The sequence below is a fragment of the Spermophilus citellus genome (assembly GCF_964194105.1).
Source record: "Spermophilus citellus genome assembly, chromosome: 4".
In the NCBI taxonomy this organism is placed as follows: domain Eukaryota; kingdom Metazoa; phylum Chordata; class Mammalia; order Rodentia; family Sciuridae; genus Spermophilus; species Spermophilus citellus.
The window spans coordinates 195,067,190-195,093,658 of record NC_138185.1 but is presented as its reverse complement, the minus strand read 5'-3'; the positions used below and the strand labels follow the sequence as shown (position 1 = coordinate 195,093,658).

Below are 26,469 nucleotides of genomic sequence, written 5' to 3'. Positions count from 1 at the left end.
AAATGATACACGCCAGCTCACTTACTTTAAGCAAGATCCAAGAGAGTACCAAAATCATATCTTTTTCTCCTGTCAAATTTGCTAATGGCTGGGCATGGTGGTGCTGGCCTGTAAATCCAGCAACTCAAGAGGCCAAGGTAGAAAGATAGCAAATTCAAAACCAGCCTCAACAACTTAGCAAGATCTTAAGCAACTTGGTGAAACTCTGTCTCAAACTAAAATATATAAAAGGAATAAGGATATGGCTCAGTGGTAAAGTGCCCCTAGTTTCAATCTGATACCAAAAAAAAAAAGCAAAAAAAAAAAAAAAGAAAGAAAGCTAATGATCATTTAATGGGGGAAGGGGAAGACACTTCTACTTCCTAGTATATGTTCCATATTCCTGTATTATCATTTGAAATTTCCTTCTTGGGAGGAAGGAGAGTTAGTGGGGACTGAACCCAGGGCCTCACACATACTGAGGTACAATACCATCCCTGAAAATTTTTACTAACAGGTAAATGGTAAGATGGTAGATCCATATTTTTTTTTTTTTAAAGAGAGAGTGAGAGAGGAGAGAGAGTGAGAGAGAGAAAGAGAGAATTTTTAATATTTATTTTTTAGTTCTCGGCGGACACAACATCTTTGTTGGTATGTGGTGCTGAGGATCGAACCCGGGCCACACGCATGCCAGGCGAGCGCGCTACCGCTTGAGCCACATCCCCAGCCCCGGTAGATCCATATTAATGTGGAATTTCTGTCATATCCTGTTTGCTTGGAATTGAAGACTGTAAACTTTGTTGTAAATCCCGATGAAAAGAAGCATTCGATAGGCATTGGGCAAAAATGTTTTAGAATACTAAATAAGTGGAAAACGCTTACAATCGAATATCTAAAAACTATACAACACTAGTAAAATATATACATATGTAAACTCTAGAGAAAAGACAAAAGCATTCAAATGTTGATAGATTACCTTTCTGGGTAGGGTGGTAGGGTAAAAGGGACTGAAACCAGAGTGTTGCATATGCTAGTCAAGTGTTCTATCAGGAGCTATAGTCCTTGAGACAGTCTTGCTAATTTGGTGATCCTCCTGATTCCATCTTCTAACTAGCTAAGATTACAATTGTTTGCCAACACTTTTCTAGAACATCTGCTGGCACCAGGAGTAGTTCCTTTATGTCCATCAGTTTCTTTCAAATCTTCTTAAACATTTTTAAAATAAAGAGTTCCCTATTAAAGCATGAATAAGTAACACTACAATAAAAATGAAAGTAAGCCTCGCACAATGGAGCACTCTAAGTGAAATCCTGCCTCTAAATAAAATACAAAAAAGGGCTTGGGATGTGGCTCAGTGGTTGAGTGTCTCCCGGTACCCCCTCACCAAAAATCATAAGTGTTACAAATATTTCCAGAATATACACTAAATCACATATGGTTTTACTGCACTCAACATAAATAGGATGCTCCAATTCCCTCTGACAGAACCTCTATATGCCATAAAAGCCTGGAAATTACAACCTAAAGATACTAAAACCAAAAATTTACTTCATCTCTTAAGTTAGCTACCCTTGGTTTCAATGTCTGACTACTTATTACTAATTAAATTTTTCACTGACAAAATATTTTATTGAAACTGCTCTCATTCTGGTCATAATCTGTGAAAATAAGAAATATTTTCTGTGAAAAAATTTGTTTAATATCCCTTTTAGGGCTGGGGATGTGGCTCAAGCGGTAGCGCTCACCTGGTATGCATGCGGCCCGGGTTCAACCCTCAGCACCACATACAAAGATGTTGTATCTGCTGAAAAACTAAAAAATAAATATATATAAAATAATAATAATAATAATAATAATAATAATAATAATAATAATAATATCCCTTTTGGGCTGGGGATGTGGCTCAAGCGGTAGCACGCTCGCCTGGCGTGCGTGCAGCCCGGGTTCGATCCTCACCACCACATACCAACGAAGATGTTGTGTCCGCCGAGAACTAAAAAATAAATATTAAAAAAAAAATTCTCTCTCACTCTCTCTCCTCTCACTCTCTCTTAAAAAAAAAAAAAAGAAAGTTGTACTTCTTTACAAAAATAATAATAATAATAATAATAATAATAATAATAATAGGGCTGGGGATGTGGCTCAAGCGGTAGCGCGCTCGCCTCGCATGCGTGCGGCCCGGGTTCGATCCTCAGCACCACATACCAACAAAGATGTTGTGTCCGCCGAGAACTAAAAAATAAATATTAAAAATTCTCTCTCTCCCCCCTCTCTCTCTCTTTAAAAAAAAAAATAAATAAATAATAATAATAATAATAATAATAATAATATCCCTTTTAACACAACAGTCCAAACATGGCTGCTTTTACAATGATTAAGAGTGAAACATGGGGCTGGGGTTGTAGCTCAGTGACAGAGAGCTTGCCTAGCACATATGAGGCACTGAGTTCGATTCTCAGCACCACATAAAAATAAACAAAGATTAAAGAATGGAACATAACTTCGATATTATTCAGAAGCAATTATTTCTACAAATGTTAGCACTGTCAACACATGCACATCATGAATCCTGATTAGATAAATCCCCTATCCTTTTCTACTTATTAATGTAATCTTAACTGTCTTCAATTCTTCCAATTTTTTTGTTCACATCATGCAGGGGTGTCCATTTCATAAAAATTCATTCTTTTTAAAATAAAGTTCACAGACCCTAAAGAACACAGGTCCAACCTGTATATTTCACAATTTGATTTCTTTCCATATATTACTCAATTATATACCTATTCACACAAACTCAATCCAGTTCTGTCAACACACTTTTTTCCCCCGCTGGGTTACTAGGAATATAAGCTATAGGCATTTAAACACGAAAACATTCCAGGATCTTTTTTTTTTTTTTTTTGATAAAGGTTTAAGCTACTTAAACCTTGCTAAATTGCAGAGGCTGTCTTTAAACTTGCAATCCTCCTGCCTCAGCATAGAGTTGCTGTGATTACAGGAGTTGCAACTACAATCAACATGACATTTAGAATACAGTAAATAATGGGCTGGGGTTGTGGCTCAGTGGTAAAGCACTTGCCTAGCATGTGAGAGGCACTGGGTTCTATTCTCAGGACCACATTAAAAAAATAAAATAAATGCATTGTGTCCATCAATAACTAATAAATATTTTTAAAAAAAAATACAGTAAATAGGCTAGGGAGATAGCTCAGTTGGTAGAAGGCTTGCCTTGAATGCACGAGGCCCTGGGTTTAATTCCAGCACCACACACAAAAAAAGCCCTAAAATACAGTAAATAAAACATTAAACATGGTGTCTTGCACACAACACTCATGATTTGTACAACAGTCGCTAGTACTTCACCATTTGATATTATTACTATATACCAATAAAAACAGGTGATTAATAAATACAGAAAAACGGTATTTAAAAAAAATTTTTCATGCAGGGCTCAGTGTACACATGTTATCCCAGTGCCTCTGGGGGCTGAGGCAGGAGGTCAAGTTCAACTGCTCAGAGGTAGCGCATTTGCTTGGCATGTGTGAGGCTCAGAGTTCTATTCTCAGCACCACATATAAATACATAAATAAAATAAAGGTCTATCAACAACTTTAAAGAAAAAGAATTCTTCTAAAGAAAACAATATGTATTTAAGAATAAAGAAATTAGAAAACAGGGCTTGGGAGGTAGCTCAGTGGTAGAGCATTTGCCTAGCACATGTGGGACCTTAGGTTTGATCCTCAGCACCACATAAAAATAAATGATATTGTGCCCATGTAAACTAAGAAAAATTTTTCAAAAATTAGAATCAAGGCTGGGCACAGTAGCACACAACTGTAATCCCAGCAGCTTGGGAGACTGAGGCAGGAGATCAAAAGTTCAAAGCCAGTCTCAGCAATTTAGCAAGGCTCTAACTAAGCAACTCAGTGAGACCTTGTCTCTAAACAAAATACAAATCAGGGCTAGGGATATGGCTCAGTGGTTAAGTGTCCCAGTGTCCATTACCAAAAAAATACAAGGACCCAGAAGTGAATGAGTATTAAATGATTTCCAGTTTATCAATCCAATGTAATACAATTATTTAAAATAGATACCATATTGTCAGAGAGATGTTCAAGATGTTAAAGAGCATACTCAATATCTAAATTATCTAGATTATACACCAAGGTGCTAACAAAGAATGAGGTGAAATGTTAGGTTTTTATGAGTTTTTCTCAATTTTTAACACTATGTAATTTTTTCTTTCTCTAAAGATAACATGATATTATCTGGAACTTAATGATCATGATATACACCTAGCCTAAAGTGGAAGAAATCTTTTCTATAAATCCCAAAATATAAATTGGGAAAGTTGAACATTTCCCTTCCTCATAAACAATTCACATATGAAATCAAGGAAGAGTAAGTATCTCTAGGGCACCAAAAAGTTCACTGAATATTATACTCCATTAAGTCCCAACAAACATTTCTCTCTACATTCTCAACCTTCACAGTTAAATGGCATGCATATCTGAGAGCTGCATCAAGCTTAAAAGTAACCAGACTTCATCATTTTTAATTAAGGCAGATTTTTGGTTACACACTTGGGCTTTTTTTGTTGTTGTTTTTAACTTGTGATCCTCCTGCCTCAGCCTCCAGAACCCCTGGAATTAAAGGTTTACACCACCATGCTCAGCTGTTATGTTTTTGAGAGACAGGATATCCCTAAATTCCCCAGGATGGCCTCAAACTTGTTTTTTCCTGCCTCAGCCTCCCAAATTGCTGAGATTACAGACCTGTGCTACCACACCTTATCATTTCTAAGAAAACTGGAAACCTGTGTGAATGACAATAAAAACATGGTGTACCATGAAAAGCCCCTATTGAGGAAAACAGCTTTACACTTCAGATCCATCTACTAAAATTTTAAGATCATAATCTAGTAATAAAAGAAAACAAAGCAACATGTTGATCTAGATAGTATATACACAGGAATTCCCTATGCCGTTCTTTGTAAGTATTCTCTTTTACATAAAAAAAGGAAAAATAACAGTTATTGTGACAGAACTTTTATGAAAAATTACATTCTCTTAATGTGAATCCATCTATAGCAATCCATCTACAACTACAAACATAAAAATAAATAACTAAAATAAAGGTATTGTGTCCAACAGATTAAAAAAACTAAAAAAAAATCATGAGAATGTTAATATGGAGGTCTTAGTCTGAATAGCAAGGGAGGAAAACACTTTTATGCTTTTTATTTGTATTTTTGTGGTAATAGGGACTAAACCTATGGGCACTCTTACAAGTGAGCTACCCACTGAGACCTTGTTTCGGGGGACAGGGTCTCCGAGCTAAATTGGCTAGAGTGGCCTCAAATTCTGAATCCTCCAAATTTTGCACCTACCATGATTCACAAATGATTACAGATTCTGGTCACCGCCAAGAAATAGTATCTGTCTAAAAGCAGATATTTCAAGTAATGCACAGTGGCGCACACCTGTAATCCTAGTGGTATTTGAGGTAGGTGAAACATAAATTTAAAAGCAATCTAGCAAGACCATGTGTCAAAATAAAAACAGGATGTGGCTAAGTTCCTGTGTCCCTGGATTCAATGCCTGGTCCCAAAAACAAAAAACTCAGATAATTAACCTATGCACATTTCAGAATGGTACACACATTTCTAATTACTAGCTTTCAGTTTTATCTCCTCCTATCCGTACAGCTGGCTTAAATTTATTAATTATCTTTGTATATTTTAAGTCATTTCAAAATTTGTAGGTTATTTTTATAAACCACTACTTCAAAATTAAATAAAACGTGTACACAATAGTCCTTACATTTTTTCCAAAACACAATAGTCCTTAAATTTTTTCCAAAACAATCAAAAACATTTCCTTGGCACTGGACCTCAGTAGCAGAAGGCTTGCTCAGCAGGTGTGAGGCACTTGGTTCAATCTTTAGCACAACATAATTTTATGGACATTACTTAGTGAAATCTCATTTTATTTATCCTCAATCCACCCAAAAGGATAGCAGTGCTAACTATCAAGAAAAAAAGGGGCGGGGGGTTGTCTTAGGAACGAAAAGTACACTACAGAATTATGGAATTCCTCACTTAATACTCAAGAGTAGGATTTTAGGGCTATAATTTGTATTTAACAGTGATAATGACTGCAGTCATTTATTTAAGTCAGGGATGGTGGTGCCTATCTGTAATTACCAGCAGCTCAGGGAAGATGAGACAGGAAGATTCCAAGTTGGAGGTCCCCTTAGCAATTTAGTGAGACCCTGTCTCAAAATTTAAAAAAATAAAATGGGATAGTTATAATGGTAAATTGCCCTTGGGTTTAATTCCCAGTGCAAAAAAAAAAAAAAAGAAAAAGAAAAAGAATAGACTGTAAATGCAGTAGGAGTCACTAAAATTTGTTAAGGTTGGTAAAGTCCATGGAGATTCACATACTACTCTATTTTTGTGTATGTATAAAGTTTTTCCACAACTAAAAGAATAGTAGGAGTCGGCATGGTGGCACAGGCCTATAATCCCAAGATTATCAGTAGGAGGAAGCACAAAAACAGCCAACTTCAAGGCCAGCCTGAGCATGTCAGCAACTGTCTCAAAAAAAGGTCTGGGGATGTAACTCCATGTTAAGATAGCTTGTCTATTATTTGCAAGGTCCTCAGTTCAATCTTTAGTATCCACAACCCCCATCCAAATGAACACCAAGACTATGCCTGTAGCTTAGTGGCAGGGTACTTGCCTAATATACACCAGGCCCTAGGATCAATTCAACACCACAAAAAAGTAACACCAAATATATTCATGTACACATGTGAGTCCCAAACTATACCCAGAGACAACCTGATAGCTGTATTTAGAAAATCCAGGAACATGTCCTTCTCTGAAAACATCTTATTATTCAATGACCAAACCCTTCAGACTATTAACAAGACAAGATCAAATCGTAAAGTAGAATCGACAAAACCAGAAGTTTAAGTGACCACTGTCAATAAGTAGGTAAATTCTTATCAACTTGCAAAGAACTGTGGTTTTAAAGATTTATATGACCTTCATTAATTACACTTCTGGGGCTCGATTCTAAAATAATTAAAGGGCTGGAAATGTAGCTCAGTGTTGCTAACAAAAAAAAAAAATAAAATGAAGCTAACAAAGTTAGTCTTAAGATTCTCCTAATCTTATAATATATAATAATCTTATAATAGGGCCCCGAAGGGTCCAACTATAGAGTAAAATACAATGTTGATAAAATAATGTAATGTGAAGCTATGGAATTTAACTTATTTTTTTATATCTGAATTTACTAACACAAATGTTCAGGTTAAATAGCAAAACATACCACTACTTAAATATATATCCCACAGGGGCCGAGACTGTGGCTCAGTGGTAGAGCACATGCCAAGGCACTGGGTTCAATTCTCAGCACCACATATAAATAAATGAATAAAGGTCCATGCATCTTAAAAAAAATAATTAAATATATATGTACCACATGAGATTCTGAAATATCTACAAAAAAACCTAGGAGAACAGAAGAGCACAAAAAAAAACTTTCATCTTTGGGTGAGTTAAGTATGTCAGTTTTTGACTCACATTTTCTAAGGGTTTATGAATAATTTAATTTGGATTAAAGTTATAATAAAGATGGGATAGGGGCTGGGGATGTGGCTCAAGCGGTAGCGCGCTCGCCTGGCATGCGTGCGGCCCGAGTTCGATCCTCAGCACCACATACCAACAAAGATGTTGTGTCTGCCGAAAACTAAAACATAAATATTAAAAAAAAAACCTCTTCCTAGATATTATTCAACAGTGTCTAGAAAAGACTCTCTGGCTTGAGAGTTATATTAATTTTTTTTTTTTTTGACCAGGGATTGAACTCAGGGGCATTCAACCACTGAGCCACATCCCCAACACTCTTTCGTATTTTATTTAGAGACAGGTCACACTGAATTCCTAAGTGCCTCACCACTGCTGAGAGTGGCTCTGAACTCAGGATCCTTCTGAACTCAGGATCCTCCTGCCTCAGCCTCCCAGAGCTACTGGGATTACAGGTGTGCACCACCCTCCCCAGGAGGCTCCCATCTCAGGATCAATGGTAAATGTAAAGAGGAAACAGGAAGATAATTTCCTCTTGGTCAAAATCAAATCACAGAAGCAGCAGGAAAAAACAAAAAGATGTTCTTGAATCTTATACAGCTACCTCTTAGAAATAGGCAGGCTTTGACCTGTATAGCCCTATACCATATACAAGCAGACAAATGAGACATTATACTCCATTATGTATGATGTGCCAAACCAATTAGATCAAACAGAAGAAACTTTTAAAAAGAAATAGGCATTCTTGTGAGGTGGCACACACTTACAATATCCGCAGCTCAGAAAGCTGAGGTAGGAAGATACCAAGTTCAAAGTGAGCCTCAGCAAATTAGCAAGGCTCTGCCTCAAAATAAAAAACGGGCCAAGGATGTGGCTCAGTGGTTGTGTCCCTGGGTTCAGTTCCTAGTAAAAAAAAAAAAAAAAATTCAACTTAAAAAGGAAAAAGCCGGGCTGGTGATGTGGCTCAAGCGGTAGTGCGCTCGCCTGGTATGCGTGCAGCCCGGGTTCAATCCTCAGAACTACATAACCAAAGATGTTGTGTCCGCAGAGAACTAAAAAATAAATATTAAAAAAAAAAAATTCTAAAAAAAAAAAAAAAAGGAAAAAGCCATGCTTTCTCACTGGCGAATAATTTTTCAAAAATAGCATGGTTAGTCCAAATTTGTACTGCATGTACATGAAAATTCTAACTTCAACAAAATCAAGTTTTAAAGGCTATTCGTTTCAAGTAGTAACACTGATTCTTTACTAACTCTCCTATGCAGACCATAGATGCTACTTACACAACATAGAATCAAAAGGTGACATACATATATACCATATATACAATAAGGAGGTTTTAAGTTTTTAAATTAGAAGCAATACTATGTTGTTTACTTTAATAGTCAGTCTTTAGGTACTTACACAAAATGTTTCCTCATCCTTCTTAAATCCTATTTTCTTGCCCATGTTAATTATCTACCACCCATCTTTCTAGAAATCTCTCTATACCTTTACATACAAATAAACTCTGTAATTGGTGTGAGCTGGTTGGTAATTCACATTAAAAATTTATTAGGGGGCTGGGGATGTCGCTCAAGGGGTAGCGCGCTCGCCTGGCATGCGTGCGGCCTGGGTTCAATCCTCAGCACCACATACAAAGATGTTGTGTCCACCGAAAACTAAGAAATAAATGTTAAAATTCTCTCCCCCCCCCCAAAAAAAAAAAAGTTATTAGGAAGATGGGCTGGGATTGTAGCTCTGTGGTAGTGCACTTGCCTACCACATGTGAGACACTGGGTTCAATCCTCAGCACCACATAAAAACAAAAATAAAAGAATGTTTGGAGCATAATATCCCCTTTAAAAGAAAAACTTTTGGGGCTGGGATTGTGGCTCAGAACACTAGCCTAGCATGGGAGTGACCCAGATTTGATCCTCAGCACCACAGAAAAAAATAAATAAATAAAGGCATTGTATTATGTCCATCTACACCTAAAAAATATTTTTTTTACAAAACTTTTTAAAAGTATCAGGAAGCTTTAAGGACTAAATAAGATAATCACCAAGGTGATGGCTTTGAGTAAAAACCTGAAGAACAGAGCCACATGTGTTGGCCCACACCTGTAATCCCAAAGGCTGCAAAGGCTGTAGCAGGATGATTGAAAGTTCTAAGCTAGTCTCAGAAAATTGTTGAGGATCTAATTAACTTGGACTCACTCTCAATAACAAAAAAGGGATAGGGATGTGGCTCAATGGTTAACCTGGGTTGATCCCTGGCTAGCTACCCACCAAAGGGGGTGGGGGACCCTTGCAAATGAGTAAGAAGAAAAACAAAGGCTGATGTATGAACATGTCTTTAAAATACATAAAGCCAGCCAGTGCTGACTGGAATACAGCATACCAACAGTAAAGTAAAAGGTGCACAACAGATCATGTAGGGTTGTGTCTTCTAAAACCAGTAAAATCTGACTTTAGTATAAAAACACACACCCAGTGAGTTTCAATTTTTTTTTTAAATACCAAAGATTTATACCAGGAGTACAACCACTGAGCTACATTCCAAGTCCTTTTTACTTTTTATTGAGACTGCATCTTGTACTAAATTGCTTAAGGCCTCATCAAATTACTGAGACTGACTGAACTTGCAGTCATCCTGCCTCAGTCTCTGGGATTAAAGAAATTTGTCATCACACCAAGCAAAGCAATACCTTTTAACACACTGCTTTCTCAGGGAAAGGGATACTGGGAATTGAACCCAGGAGCACTTTCCAGTGAAATACCTCCTCAGCTCTTTTTAAATTTTCAAATGGGGCCTAAATTGCTGAGACTGGCCTGAAACTTGTCATCCAACCTCCTGCCTCAGTCTCAGGTCACTGTGACTACAAGTGTACGCCACCATAACCAGCTAAAAACTGTTGGCAGTAAAACAGAGGTACTTCCTACCATACAAATATATACACACACCTGCATGTGTGTATATACACATGCATTTTACACTCCCCTTCTAATTTCAATAGAACTTTAAACACAATTAATGATATAATTCTGGCATTAAAAAAAAAGAAAAAACTTTTTTGAGCTGTGGGTGCTGGTGCACACCTATAACCCAGGTACTATGAAGGGTGAGAAAGGAGAAAACATTTATTCATTCTTCTCCAATAGTGTTTTGGCAGTACTGGGGGGATTGATCCCAGTGGCACTCTACAACTAAGCCACATTCACAGTCAGACCCTCCTTCTAAAAAACTTTGAGAAGGACCTCATTACCATTGACTGGGCTGGACACCAATATGTGAATCTTGTGCCTCAGCTTCCTGATGGGATTAGACTCAAACATGTTATTTCAACATGACAACCTAACATGACCAATCTAGCCACCACTTTGAGAACAAACAAAAGAAATGTAAACCTACTGCAAAAGATAATAAAGCACAAGAGGCAACGGTGGGTTGAAACTGCAGTAAGTGATGGCATTTTCAGTGGCACTTTAGCAGAATTACATCCCATCACTCTTTAAGACCCTTTTATTGTGGAGACTGGCTTTAAACTGTGATCCTCCTGCCTAAGCCTCTGGAGTTGCTGCTATGAATGTTGTATACCTCCAAGCCATGCTTTCATTCCATTCCGCTTTAACAAGAGAGCCGATGGCCTGGTATTCTAAAAGGCCAAAGGCCTCTTGATTGAAAGAGTCAAAGATGACTAACTAGGCCTAAGTAACATGATATTAAAGTTTCATTAACTGAAAAAGGTAAAAGGAACTTCTTTCAGGAATATAACAGCAGTCTAGTTTACTTTTAGGTTGATATATCTGATATTAATGGAGATGTCAGGGAAGTAACTCCGTTAAGAAATAAATCAAGAGGGGGCCCGGGTTGTGGCTCAGTAGTAGAGCGCTTGTCCAGCATGGGAGAGGCGCCGGCACCACATAAAAATAAAAACAAATAAAATAAAGGTATTGTATCCATCTACAACTAAAATAATGTTATTAAAAAAAAGGAAAAAAAGAAATAATTCGAGAAGTACAGGCTGTTGATACAAGTCTGGAGATCATCTGCTTATATAATACATAAAATTAGGAGAACCAATGAAGTTATACAGAAAAATAGAACTAAGCCACAGGACATTCAAACAGAAAAAGGAACAGCCACAAAAACAACAATCTAGGAGAACAATAAAAAAAATTTCAGTCAGCAGGGGGCAGTTGTGTACACCTGTAACCCCAGTGGCTTAGGAGGCTGATGCAGGAGGACTGCAAGTTCAAAGTGAGCCTCAGCAACTTATTAAGGTGCTAAGCAACTCAGTGAGACCCTGCCTCCTAAAGGGCTAGCGATGTGGCTCAGTGGTTGAGTGCCCTGAGTTCAATCCTTGGTACCAAAAATAATATTTCATGGAGACAAACAAGGTACAATTGCCTGTAATCTCTGCAACTCAGTAGGACACAGAAGGAACAGCTTTCTTGACACCCTATCTATGAAAATAAAAAGAGCTAGATACATGGCTCAGCATTCATCTAGCATGTATGGCCCTGTGTTCAATCCCCAGGAGTACTGTAAAAGATGCAAATTTAAAGACAAACATTATCAATACGGTAGTTATAAATTCTTCAAAAGTAGAAGTATACTGTCATGACCCTGTCCAGGTGCCAAAAAGAAGAAAGTCCCCAAGCACCACAAAAATAGCAAGTAAAATCTAAAGTAATGGTTTTTGTGGTCCTTTAATAAGACTACTCAACATGTCAAAAGTAATCCTATCTGTAATCTTACTGTCTAGGTTGAATCTGCTCCATTTAGGCTTACTCATTTATGTCTAACTCTTGGGCAAATTATTTAAATTCTGTACTTCAACATTCTAAAATATACGGGCTGGGGATGTGGCTCAAGCAGTAGCGCACTCGCCTGGCATGCGTGCGGCCCAGGTTCGATCCTCAGCACCACATACAAAGATGTTGTGTCCGCCAAAAACTTAAAAAATAAATAAATATTTAAAAATTCTGGGCTGGGGATGTGGCTCAAGCAGTAGCGTGCTTGTCTGGCATGCATGCAGCCCGGGTTCGATCCTCAGCACCATATACAAACAAAGATGTTGTGTCCGCCAATAACTAAAAAATAAATAAATATTTAAAAAAAATTCTAAAATATGAAGGATAAAATCAAAATTATGTTACCAAAAATTAAGAATTGTTAATAGTGGGGCTGGGGTTGTGGCTCAGGGGTAGAGAGCTCACCTCGCACATGTGAGAACCTGGGTTCCATCCTCAGGACATTAAAAAAATAAAAAATATTTTTAAAAATTGCTGTAAAAATGTGGATGTGTAACCGATGTGATTCTACAATCTGTATTTGGGGTAAAAATGGGAGTTCATAACCCACTTGAATCTAATGTATGAAATACAATATGTCAAGAGCTTCATAATGTTTTGAACAACCAATAAAAAAAATTGCTAATAGTAACAGATACAATCAAGTGTTCAATTACAGGGTGAATATCCCTTACCCAAAATGTTTGGGACCTTCAGATTTTGGGTTTTTAAATTCTTGCATAGACCATCAATTCAGTACACTTTATATGAAAATCCAAAAGCTTAAGGATCATGTTAGGCTCAAACTTTTCAAATTTTGGATTTTCAGGTTTTAAGAAAAGGGATGTTGAACCTGTTATTACTTTCCTCAGGATGCAATGCATGTTCTATTACCATTCTCCTGCATCAGAAAGCAATTAATTGGGTATTACAGAAATAACTAGTAATCTCCGAATGTCTTATCAGTTGTCCATCTGTCACCTTCTCTGCCATCACTAATTACATTTGCTGATAATACAAAAAAAAAACCTGAAGAAAAACCACCCAGTATCTTTAGTCCTATTTTCTTCAAGAGTTTAAAATAAGGGGCTGGGGATGTGGCTCAAGCTGTAGCATGCTCGACTGGCATGTGTGCGGCCCGGGTTCGATCCTCAGCACCACCACATACAAACAAAGATGTTGTGTCCGCCAGTAACTATAAAATAAATATTAAAATTCTCTCTTAAAAAAAAAAGAGGGGCTGGGGATGTGTCTCAAGCGGTAGCGCGCTTGCCTGGCATGCGTGCGGCCCAGGTTCGATCCTCAGCACCACATACCAAAGATGTTGTGTCCGCTGAGAACTAAAAAAAAAATAAATATTAAAAATTCTCTCTCTCCCCCCTCTCTCACTCTCTCTTTAAAAAAAAAAAAAAAAGTTTAAAACAGGGCTGGGGTTGTGCTCAGTGGTAGAGTGCTCGCCTAGCATGCATGACGCACTGGGTTCAATCCTCAACACCACATAAAAGTAAAATTAAAATACCTAAAACAAAGTAAATTTTTTTAAAAAGTTTCAAACTGCCTACTTTTATAAGTCTATCATGCCGATCTACACTTAGTCCTCATGACTAACATCTCCCAGACTATAGACAGAATGTAGTTCCTGACAAATCTCTCTTCTCCAAAATCTTTCCTGATTCTTCTTTTGACAGATAATCTAGACCTGAAACTTGACCTTCCAAGGCCCTATATTATGAATATCTGATCCCTGCATCTCTTATTCTATGCATTTTCTTCCTTCTGTGGTACTGAAAACTAAACCCAGAGATGCTCTACATTGAGCTACATAGCCAGTCCTTTTCTTGAGACAAGGTCTCATTAAGTCACTCCGGCAGGTTTTGAACTTGCCATCCTCATGCCTCAGTCTCTTGAGTAGTTGGGATCTCATGCAGCTGTGATACTATTTTTCAGGAATTATTGCTCCAAAGAAAATTATTTTCTCCCCATTATCTGTGCCTTCACATGATATTCAAGACCTCAAGCTTCACCCTTAGCTCCTTTACCATCATCCCTCCACTTCTGTTACCTACACTTGTTTTTCTATTTTCTCATCCACAATAGCATATTTTCTTCTCTCTCCTTGGATCAAAACTACAATAATTGTTGTTTGTATCTCCAAGAGGAAAAGGCTTAATCAGCTGGTTATATGCCCAAATCTAACAATTTTCAGAGTAAGAACTCTGAATTGTTTCATGAATCAACATTTCTACTTTAATGTCTCATGAATACTTAAAAAAAAAAGAGGGACTTGGGTGTGGCTCAGAGATGGAGAAATCATCTAGCACACATGGGGTGCTTACTGGGTTTGATCCTCATCACCACATAAAAAATGAAGATATTGTGTCCACCTACATAACTATAGGACAGATATTAAAAAAAAAAATCAATAGCGGGCCATGGTGGCATCAGTCTATAATCCCAGTGGCTTGGGAGGCTGAGACAGGAAAACCTTGAGTTCAAAGCCAGAAACTGCCAGGTACTAAGCAACTCAGTCAGACCCCGTCTCTAAATAAAATAGGGCTGGGGATGTGGCTCAATGGTTTAGTGCCCCCGAGTTCAATCCCCAGTAACAACCCTGCCCAAAATCAATTATTTTAGACAGCCAGGCAAAGTGGCACATTACCTGTAATTCCAGTGACTTCAGAAGCTAAGGCAGGAGGATGGCAAGTTCAAGACCAGCCTCAGCAACTTAGCACAATGCTATCTCAAAATAAAAGGACTGGGGATATAGTTCAATAGTAAAGCACCCCTGGGCTGGATCCCCAGTATCCCCAATTTATTAACAACAAAAAAAAGATTTTAGACTTTTCCACACCTTCCTATTTTTTGGAGGGAGGGAGGGGGTTGGCAAATAGGGGATTTAACATAGAGGTGCTTAACACTGAGCCACGTGCTTTTTGAACTAGGTTCTCACTAAATTGAGGAGGCTGGCCTTGAACTTGCCATCCTCCTGCCTCAACTATGCAGTTCCTGGGATTACAGGCATGGGCTGATTGTAATTCTAACTTGCTCACCTTGTTTTCATTCTATACCCCCTTACTGGAAGTTAGAATCCCAGTCATATCAATTTTACTTTTTCTTTTCCAATTAGATCCACTACCAAAACTTCACAGTTAACCCTCTGATATCTAATCCCTTTGACATGCCAGGCCAGGTAACAGGTAATCCCACCCTGTACTGGAGACTGACCCCAGGACATTTTACTAATGAGCTACATCCCAAAGCCTTTTTGTTATTTTGAGATAGTCACTTAATTGCAGTGTTTGGCCACTTGTAATCCTCCTTTCCTTGGCCTCTCAATGCAAGCCTGTGCCACTGTGATAAGCTTCTTTCTTGGATTTTAAGAACTTCCCTTTTGACCAAGGAGTTTCAGCCTCATTTTCCTCAAAACACATCTCCACACTACTTTAAGAATTACATTCCTGAAAATAAAAACCTGATGTGACTTCCCATTTCAGAATTTTTCACTGACTCACTACTGGATAAAATACAAACTCCTGGCAATGTACTAAAATTTTTATGATCTGGCCTTAAAGTTTGGTTCCTTTAACTTCCTCTAAGAGCATTCCCTGATCTCTTAATATCTTATCAGGTATGCATTTTCACATGCTTCTACACAATGTATTGCTCATTCTTATTCATGTTGCTACTAAGTTCAAGTGTCTCCCTTAACAAGACTATCCCAAAACAGGAATTATACTTTTTTATCTCTAAAACCAGGAAAAACGAATGCATTTGTAAAGCTAACAAGAAATAAATCAAACCAAATCTATAGTAAATGTGTGCCACACAACAGAAAGAAGTGATAACTTTCATACAATGGACAACATCAATAAAATTTGGACCTCTAAAAAAAATTCCAAACTGGGTGTGTAGCAAAGTAGCAGAGCCTATGCCCAGCACACTCAAGTCTCTGGGACCAATCCCCAACACCACACAGAAAACACTCCATTTTGCTTCCCTACCTCAGGATCTTCTGCTTTGACTTTCTCCCATTCTATTTTGCTTTGAGGCTATCTAATGTATTCACTTTACCTGTCTTCCTCTTTAGGTCCAAGTATGTAAACAAGGAAAAGTATGTAAAAAAGGAAACAAGTATGTAATTTGACCTAGCACCACAGCACTGTATAGTCCTTTAAAATGTATCATTCTACTTATCCTCCACATCAAAATCTGTGAGAACTCTAAAAATTAAAATATTTTGCTGTAATCAGCAAAATACATCAATTAACTTTTTTTTCTCCCCATACTGGGGATTAAATCCAGAGAACTCTACCACTCATATACAACTTTAGCCCTTTTCAGTTTCTTTGGTACCACGGACTTAACCACTGAGCCACATCCAACTCTTTGAGACAGGGTTTTCCTAAATTGCAGAGACTGGCTTTGAACTTGCAATCCTCTTGCCTCAGCCTCCCATTTCACCAGGATTAAAGGCATGTGCCACAACACAGGACTCTTCTGCCCTTTTTGAAAAATGTCTCAAACTGGTTTCAAATTTGCTGTTCTCCTACCCAGTCACTGGTATTAACAAGCGTACCAGTACAAATGATTTAAAAGTTTTAACTCCCATTATTCATGTCTTTATTAAATGTTATTCTTATAAATACTCAGGATTCATCCCTTCCTATTACATTAGGGAACAAACTGGATTGCCCACTAGCCTGCCAAGCCTCAATTCTCACTGGAAAAGGGGTCAAGTCTAGATCCTTTTTTTTTTTACTGGGCACTGAGCCTGAGGGCACTTAACCACTGAGCCACATCCCCAGCCCTTTTAGAGAGAGGGTATCACCAAGTTGCTGTGGCTGACTTTGAACTTGAGATCCTCATGCCTCAAAATCCCCAGCTGCTGGGATTCCAGGCGTGTTGGAATCACCATACCTGGCCCCTTTCCTCATATTCTTAAAAACTTTTTAGTGATAGCCTCCTAACATTAGAGCTTATCTCCTGGTTTGATTCATGTTAAATGTAAATGAGATAAATGCAGTCCAAAATTACTGTCATAAACCCAGATTGCTCTAAATGACAGACTGTCCTCACTAATTTGCAGTTATCTAAGAAAAAGACTGCCTAATGTCCTCGTCTTGTTATTAATCATTAAAACAAGTCATTTTCATTGTAAATTACAGGTAAACTTCAGCTGTCATATTTATCAAAAAAATCTTGGGCTGGGGATGTGGCTCAAGCGGTAGCGCCCTTGCCTGGCACGCGCAGCGCACTGGGTTCAATCCTCGGCACCACATAAAAATAAAGATGTTTTGTCCACCAAAAACTTTAAAAATATTAAAAAATTCTCTTTAAAAAAAATTTCTCCAATCAGCCCAAATTAGGAATACATCATTATTCAACAATTAGTTTTACAAATAACTTAGGCTGCCTCCATTGGGAGTCATATCAAGCTATACACACTAAGGGCTTATCCCAACACTTCCAGAGACACTGACCTACACCACATCCACTAAATTTAAATGACTATTTCCTATTCTTTGCAATGAAACCAAGTGGACCTCACACCTCTTACCATCACCCAGGAAGGGTGTGCATCTGATCCGAAGGCCCCCCTGGCTCCAGGTCATCCTGGCTGATGCTGCTCCAGGCTGGGCATCCATGTTGCTGCAGCTTGTGGTTTGTGAGGGGTAGTGTACAGGAAAAGCAGGATGGGATTTCAAGGGAAAGAGGAGGAAGATGGCTTTCTGGGAAAATGCCATCACCATTATAGGTGTTAAGTAGTACCACACACATTTTATTGCAGCACAGTTTAAAAATTTAACAAATTAAAGATTAAAAATAAAAAAACAAAAATAAAAAAAATTAAAAATACAGACGTCCAGAGATGCTCTAAAACAGTTAAGTTAAAGATCAGGAAAAATAAGGTCACAGACTTAACAGCCAGTAAAATTATTTCCAGTGTGGGGAAGGGGTTGAGGACAAGGGTGGGGTTGGGAGAGAAAAGGTTTATGTGATCAATCCACTTAAAAATGCTAATACCTTCACTCTCTCTCCCAAGATGCAAAACTCCAAAGTCAATCAGGAGGCTGAAGAAATTCTTATGAACATTCAGAAAAACTCGATTTTAATCCGGTTAAAAATCATCAGTGTCATTATCATCATCATCATCACCATCATAAGTATATTATAATAATAATAATAATAATAATAATAATAAATAATAATAATAATAACTAGTAACAACAATAAAAAGGAAATCAGCGGAAAGTCAGGAAAAATGTAAAAAAAAAATTGGAATAACTTACTGTAGCTGAAGATCAAAAAAATCTCACTGTAAAAAAACAAAAATAAAAATAGCCCAGATTAGAAAAACGGGAGGTGCAAAAATGTTAAGTCAGTAAAGTTCAATTCTTTTTTTCTTTCCAAAAGCAGTTTCCACAAAAACCGCAAGGGTAATGTTCTCAGTAGCAGACAAGCAAAGCCCTTTCCACATCATCAATCAATCTTAAAAATACACGAGGAAGTATAGAGGTCAGTTTATGAGAGGCTAAAAGGCTCCTCCTCCTCTAACCCAACTGCTGCAGAAAAAATAGAAATAGAAATTTTAAAAATTACATCTGAAATCCAGGTCCCGTTTTTGGAAATTTAAAAAAAACACCTGTAAATTTGCTGTAGTGCACACCAAGTTGCATCCTTATGTTTAAAATGTCTTTATAAAATCATTTTGGAATGGGAATGTGTGTGTTCTGGAAGGGTGGGGGAGGGAGGTTAAAAATCAAAGCTGAGCTCCAGTGAGTAGGGATGGGGTTCGCCTTGCTGCCCTGTGAAAGGAGAAGGGACAGATTGAGTCAGAGTTCCTCAGAAATGTTGTGCCCTAAACCCCCAAGACAGAAACATCTGTCTATTGCATCTAACACATTTTGGTAAAGCATTAACATTTCACTGGAATGGGGTAAGCCTTGATAAGCATTATCACTGCTACCAGTGACTGTATTTACAATTCAACATCAATAGATGGCCAAATAACTAAATACATATCAGAGTCCCCTTAGGGGACTCTGAAGAGAGTATACATATGAACAAGTCATCTCAATAATCTTCAGTTTGGGCACAAAAAATACAAAAAAAAAGTAGGCCAACAAATGGAGATGAAAAAGTGAGCAAATATCAAATACTGAGGTTATGAAGGTAAGCAGACTCATGTACTTTTCTTGAGTAATATGGACTGAATGTGAATGGTCTATCATGAAGATATGAACTAAAGATGAGTTACCTACTCTCAAAACCAATGAGTGATCAAACCAAAAGGCCTAATGAGGTTCTACAGTTAGGGGGAAAGGTATTTTAAATAAGGAGCCCATTTAGTCCACTCACTGACAAATGAAAAACGATACAGATGGAAGAAAAAAATTAACTATTGTGGCTACTGAATATTTAATGTAATAAAACATGTGAAATAAAACTATGGTCTTTACAGAATGGTTCTGTGTTTTTTTTTATCATCTAGTATAGTGAATTGGAAGACTCTTGATACATAATACCATACTAAAATAAATTACACGACACAATGGGTATTTCATCAGTTAAAGGAATTAGACTGTAGCTAATACGAGTAAGCATGAATTGGTTGCAGTCACATTTCCATACTGTCATATGGTCTTGTTCTCCCTAAATTTGAGTAAACTATAAAAATTTTAATCTGACCTTTGAAAATGTGTTCCTTGAGCCGAATATGTATGAAAGACTACAGCAACAGAACAGGTAATAAAATTCAGATTTTTAACTAAATTTTTAAAAAGCAGAAATGTTTACACATGACATACTTTTATATTTAATGGGTAATAGTGTACAAATGTAAATACTTTAGAAAATGTTAAATACTATAGAGAATGTACGTTTGAATATTATCCCCTTCAAGTAAGTATTGAAATTACTGTGGAACACTCCTGTATGGAATCATGTTCTGAACCTGGTAAAAAAATTTGTCAGAATGTTAAATTTATGGCTTGTCCACAAATCCTTTGCATATAGACTGCAAGACACACCCTTAAAAAGCATGAAAAGAAAGCATTTACATTTCTCAATGCCAAGAAAATACCATCCTTTAATATGTTAATCAAGACACCGGACACCCCCACACCATACCATACCATTTTGGCTATTGCAAAGCTTTTCAATTAGGAGTTATCACAAATCAGTCAAAACCCATTAAGTCTGGATTCCTTCTTCTAAAATGGTATTCTCAAAGTGACTTATGCCAACCAATAGCATGAATGTCATCACTTGGCACTCACTAGAAATGCAAATTACAAGGCACCATCTGAATTAATTAGAAACTGGGAGACCCAGCAGTTCAACTTGTCTTCAACTTGTCTTCTAGGTAATCCTGTGTTTGAGAATCATTGTGAATATTTGAGGAAACCTTACCCCCAATCAATTCCTTAAAGTGCCTTACCTTTCCAGTGTATTATCTATCAACTGTCACAATGCTTGAAATGTTTTCCTGATCTAATATAAACAAACCCCCAAAAATGTAACCCTCCTTTCACAGTAAATACACCAAAGGAGTCAAAACCCAATGGTAATCTTTTTTTCCTCTTATAAATGCAAACATTTCAGCATCTAAAACAGTACCTGCAGTTATGCTATACCTAACATTTCTGGTTTTCACAAATCAGAAAAATAGAAATCTAATACATACAAGCAAACTATAACCTCCTGTTTCCAATGACAATGAACACATAAATATTAAGCAAGAACAAACAATGCTCCCAAAAAACAAATATTAGCCGGGAATGATACCAGAATTCCAGATACTCAGAGGCTGAGGTAGGAGGATCACAAAGTTTCAAGGTCAGCCTTAGCAACTTAGTGAAGGTCTAAACATCTTAGGAAAACTGTCTCAAAATAAAACATTAAAAGCCCTGGGGTTGTAGTTCAGTGGCTAAGTACCCTGGGTTCAATCCCAGGTCACCCCCCTCCAAAATGGCCTAATAAAATTTGAAGACTGATATACAGTTTTTATGGTCAGTTGCTAATATTAATTACTAATTTAGAAAATTGCTTTTATTTTTTCAGTACTGGGGATTGAACCCAGGGGTGCTTTACCAACCTTCATCCCTAGCCTTTTTAAATTTTAAGAGTCTCAGCTGGGGCTGGGGATGTTGCTCAAGCAGTAGCGCACTCGCCTGGCATGCATGCGGCCTGGGTTGGATCCTCAGCACCACATACCAAAGATGTGGTGTCCCCGGAGAACTAAAAAATAAATATTAAAAATTCTCTCTCACTCTCTCTCCTCTTTCACTCTTTAGAAAAAAAAAAAAAAAGAGTCTCAGCTGAAGATAGCCTCGGGAATACCACTATACCCAACCAGAAAATTGCTTTTAATAAAAACTTTTTCCACTTTCCAGTCTTCTGGAAACAAGGTGATTTGCATTAAAGAAATTAAAATAAGAGCTGGGCGCCTTGGCACAGAGAATTGTAGGTTCAAAGCCAGCCTTAGCAAAAGCCAGGTGGTAAGCAACTTAAGACTCTGTCTCTAAATAAAATGCAAAATAGGGCTGGGGAGGTGGCTCAGTGGTCCAGTGCCAGGGAGTTCAATCTCTGGTACCCCCCCAAAAAAAGAAATTAAAATATAGTCTAAGCCCCCTGATTTAACAGCTATAAAACTCAAATCTAGAAGTTCCACTGATATGCCTGACATAACAGATGCAATGAGCAAGATAAAATTCAGTTCTCCAAACCCCTAAGCCAGGATTCTTTCCACTGTTATACTCCCTAGTTAAAAATCTCTCACAATCAACACTTCATTTTCCCCCCTTTTTGTGGTACTTTAGCACTAAATTGCACCCCTCTTTTCTTGAGACAGTGTCTTAAGTTGTTGAGGCTGGCCTTGAATTTACCACTCCTTTTTTCTTTTTTTTTTTTTAAGAGAGGAGAGAGAGAGAGAGAGAGAGAGAATTTTTTTTAATATTTATTTTTTTTAGTTCTCGGCGGACACAACATCTTTGTTGGTATGTGGTGCTGAGGATCGAATCCGGGCCGCACGCATGCGAGGCGAGCGCGCTACCGCTTGAGCCACATCCCCAGCCCTCCTTTTTTCTTTTTGAGACAGTGTCTTAAGTTGTTGAGGATGGCCTTGAACTTGTAATCAATCCTCCTGCCTCAACCTCTGGGATTACAAATGTGCATCCCTGAACCTGGCAATTTAACTACTGATCTTTTACAACTAGCTATTTTGGAATTTATTCCTTGCTTGTTCCTAACAGTCATTTTATCTCAAATGATATCACATATTACGTCAAAACCTCTAGAGATCTAATTACAAACATAAGCAATATTTGAATTCTCTACAGAAGTAATAGCAACCACCATTAATTATTACCAAGAATGACTCAAGCATAACAGGATCTGAAGACCTACAACTTGTCATCCTTCCTCTCTGAGTACAATCAGATTCTTACCTAGTTGAGAAAACATCTAGAATTGTTCGATAGTCTGTGGCTAGAGCTCCTGATATATACTTTTTGTTTCCCTGATTACATGTGAATATCCAGGAACCCATATTTCTAACAAGTCAAGGGAAGAAAAGTACCCTTGAATTAATTTCAATTTTTATCAGCAACTTTCTTACATTCTAATTTCTGACATCTACCAATATTTTTGATAGATAATCAATTACAGCTATTAACCTCATTTCTTTTTTTGCAGCACTAGAGATTGAACCCAGTCCTTACATGTACAGGCTAGCCCTTTTCAGACTGAGCCACATCCCCCAGCCCTTTTTGAGAGGGTTCTCCTAAGTTGTGCAGACTTGGATCTTCCCATCTCAGCAAGGAAGGCAAGACCACACCTTACCTTGGTTTCCTGACTCTTCAGTGATAAATTTTTAAGCCCACGAATAATACACATTTAGGCTTTTAAAAAGTCTTAGCCCTTACCCATATCAAACTGTTTCCTTAAATTAATGTATTAGTTTAAACTGTGATTAATGATATTAGTTTTTATTTAAAAAAGTAACGATAAATCATATGCAAGGATTTTTTTTAAATGTGATTTCCCAGATAGGCCAATGTGATACTACTTTAGATATTATTTAAAGGGTGATGCTGAGGACTTTAGCCAGGGTGTACTACAAGTTAAGCATGTGCTCTACCACTGAACTACACCTGGGACCCATATGTTAGCCAATATTACAATGAGGTTTCAGCATTTGGCAGATAATAAGCACTACAATACTTGGCTTAATAAAAAGTAGCTGTACATTAATTACTGCACAGAATTAATGACAATATCTCGAAGGGTCAAATTTTAATTCTGTCGTCATAGCAAGTTACATTAATAACAAACCGAAGTCTGGTAATTTTTTTTTCCCCCAAGTCCAGGAGTTTTGGGAATTTCCAGTTACCAAAGAGTTTCTGTAACTGGTTCTCCTAAATCAGAATATAGGGTTTTAGTACCTAGTGTACCAATAACTAGGTAAAACTACTTGACCTACCTAACATCAAATTCCTTAGTAGTTCTGCTACTGGTTTAATATAATCCTGTCAACCAACACTTTTAATGCCTCAGTTCCTGTCTGAGAAAGATATTAATACCTACCTCAGCAAAGATCCACTAACTTATATATTTCAAGTGATTTGTAACCTGCAGATAAAAAAGTCAGCTGTAATTATTACTGTTAAATATAAACAATATTTCCTTTAACAAACAGTTAAAAGTAAATACTTGGAGATCCAGCATTTGCTCAGCGAAAAATAAAAAGTAACCGGTAAAAATACTAAATCTATTGTTAAAATATTATTCCTGTGCCATGCGGCATGTTCCGGAATTTATAAAATTCGCCATACCTCTACCCGTCCTCATCCCCCCCGCCCAATTTTTAAATTTAAGGCAATGTTATTAAAAAGCACCAATTATACATTAACTGCAATTATATTATGAGCCTCTCGGTCTTCACTTTCGTTATCTCGGGAGTCCTGACGGTCGTAGAAAATGAAAGGGAAAGAAGCCGTTAAACACACTAGAGCGAAAAAAGCACATTTTTCTTGCCGAGAGTAGCCTAAAGGACAGTAGGTTAAATCTACGCAGAGGCTGAGGCCCGTAAACTCTCTCCCGCTCCAGACCTAATCCCCATTGCAGAAAAAATAAAAGCGGGCCTGGTTACTCTGCCGAGGGGAAGGTTCCCTCGTCTTTTCTCCCACACCCTCTCGGTCTCCCTAAAAAACCCAGCGCCCCCACTGGTCCACCCCCTCCACTTACCAGGAGGGGGAGGGAGAAGAGATTCGATTCTGAATCTCCTACTCCCAGATTCTATATGAAGAAGTCGACCGCTGCTCGAGGTCAGCAAGGCGGCCGCAACCGCTCAGCCTTCGTCTCTTCACAAAATGGCCCCCGAGTCTCCTCTGCCGCCGAGGCGAAGACCTAAACCCCGCCTCACTCCCAAGAACCTTCCTATTGGCTGTTCCTCTTCTCGCTCCTGCTCCTAAATAGACAGTACTACCGCTTTTCACAATTCTGTCCAATCACAATCAGAAGTGGGTTAGTCCAAGTCGGAGAATTTCCACATGCGTGACAGAAACTAGTTTGTAACTGGCTATTATTCCTGTCATTTAGTGCTTGAGGAATGTTTATTGGCCACTGTACCAGACGAAGCGCCGGGTGGAAACTCGCCTTTGTATAGCGTACCGCTTTGCATCCGGGTATCCAGGAGCTCTGACTGGCGGCCGCATTGTCCTATCTCTGATTTTTAGAGTTCCTAGTAAAAGGTCCGCCCAGATCTCAGAATTCCCGCGGCGCGGGGGCAGGGAAGGGTTAGGGTGTAGCCAGGTACCGGGCGCAAAAGGACCTGCCCTAGCCTCGGGCATAGGAAAAAGAAAAGGCGCCAAATGAGGCCTCCGCCTTGCCGCGTGGATAAAAAAAAACACTGTCTTTGGAGTCAGAAGGGAGCATTGATAACTAGATCGTGTTAAAATTGAGAAAACTAACCAGACTTGCAGTTTTTCCAATGCCAGATCCCTTCTCGTTTCCAAACTCAGCTGCCTCCTGGACTTCTTAAAATGTTTGGCCTCCCAAACTCCAGCCCCTAATCTAGCCTAACTTGTTTCACTCATGAATATACAAACCAACCATTTTGGCCTACCTCCCCAAACCTGGTCTCTTAATTCTCATCCTGAAATGGGGCTGTCTCCCACTTAACCCGCTTTCTGTTCTCTCCTGCCAGTCCCTCTTGTTATATTATAGGAAGCTTGCACACATTGGACTTGCTCCTGCTCTGCTCAGAAAAGGAAGCCTTTTGTGTGCTGCTCTTAGGGAAGATTTCATTTATTATTAAGTAGATACAGCAAGGTACAAAGCACTGTCTGGATAGTGTAATTTCATTTGTATGCTTCTTTTTTGAACCCGCTGTTTGAACTCAGGCGCCTAATCACTGAGTCATATCCCCATTCCCTTTTTATTTTTGTTATTTTGAGACAAGGTCTTTCTAAGTTGAGAGACATGTGTACATATATGAAGGCAGTTTTATGTGCTCGTTTTGCATTAATTCTAAATTCCAGAGAAAGAAGGCTAGCTCTATTTTTTTTTCTTTTTCTTTTTTCCCCTTTAAGCAGGGATTGAATAAACCCAGAGCATTTAACCAGGGTCACATTCGCAGTACGTTGTTTTTGTTGTTGTTTTTGAGACAGGTTCTCCTTAAGCTGATTAGGGTCTTGCTAAATTGCTTGCTAATTGCCTTGAATTTGGGATCCTCCAGCCTCAGCCTCCTTAGTCGCTGGGATTACAGGCATGCAGCCCCACACCTGACTAGCTCTTAAGTCTGGGGGAGAGAAACTTTTTAACTTTTTCATTGGTATCCCTTTCCATACCATGTGGATTCCCCCCACCCCCCGCCCCTTATATTGAGTTAAACTAAAAAGTAAAAAGGAGAGACTTGGTAGGAGCTGGATGCGGTGACCCTTGCCTGTAATTCCAGCGACTCTGAAGGCTGAGACAGGAGGAGTCGACTTAACATGGGAGGAAAAAAATATACTAAAGGCTTAAGAGTGGTTTTCACCTGATGGGGCTATTATATGTGATTTTTGTTTGTTCTTTCTTTTTATTTTTTTTTTCTTTTTCTTTTGAGATGGAGTG

General features: G+C 38.1%; 1 protein-coding gene across 9 annotated transcripts in view; it reads right to left on the bottom strand.

The window, feature by feature from the left end:
- Positions 1-24,732, bottom strand: part of HNRNPC (heterogeneous nuclear ribonucleoprotein C) — a 59,268-nt gene extending 34,536 nt beyond the window's left edge. For 4 of the 9 annotated variants that reach the window (XM_081293512.1, XM_081293518.1, XM_081293519.1 and 1 more), the window contains exon 1: positions 24,601-24,732. The gene's annotated coding sequence lies outside the window, so the exon portion shown is untranslated. Of the gene's footprint in view, positions 1-17,904; positions 18,607-18,644; positions 19,161-23,940; positions 23,986-24,600 lie in introns of those variants that run through there. The other 5 variants (XM_081293515.1, XM_081293514.1, XM_081293517.1 and 2 more) reach the window with 5 other exon arrangements.
- Positions 24,733-26,469: the final 1,737 nt, after the last annotated feature.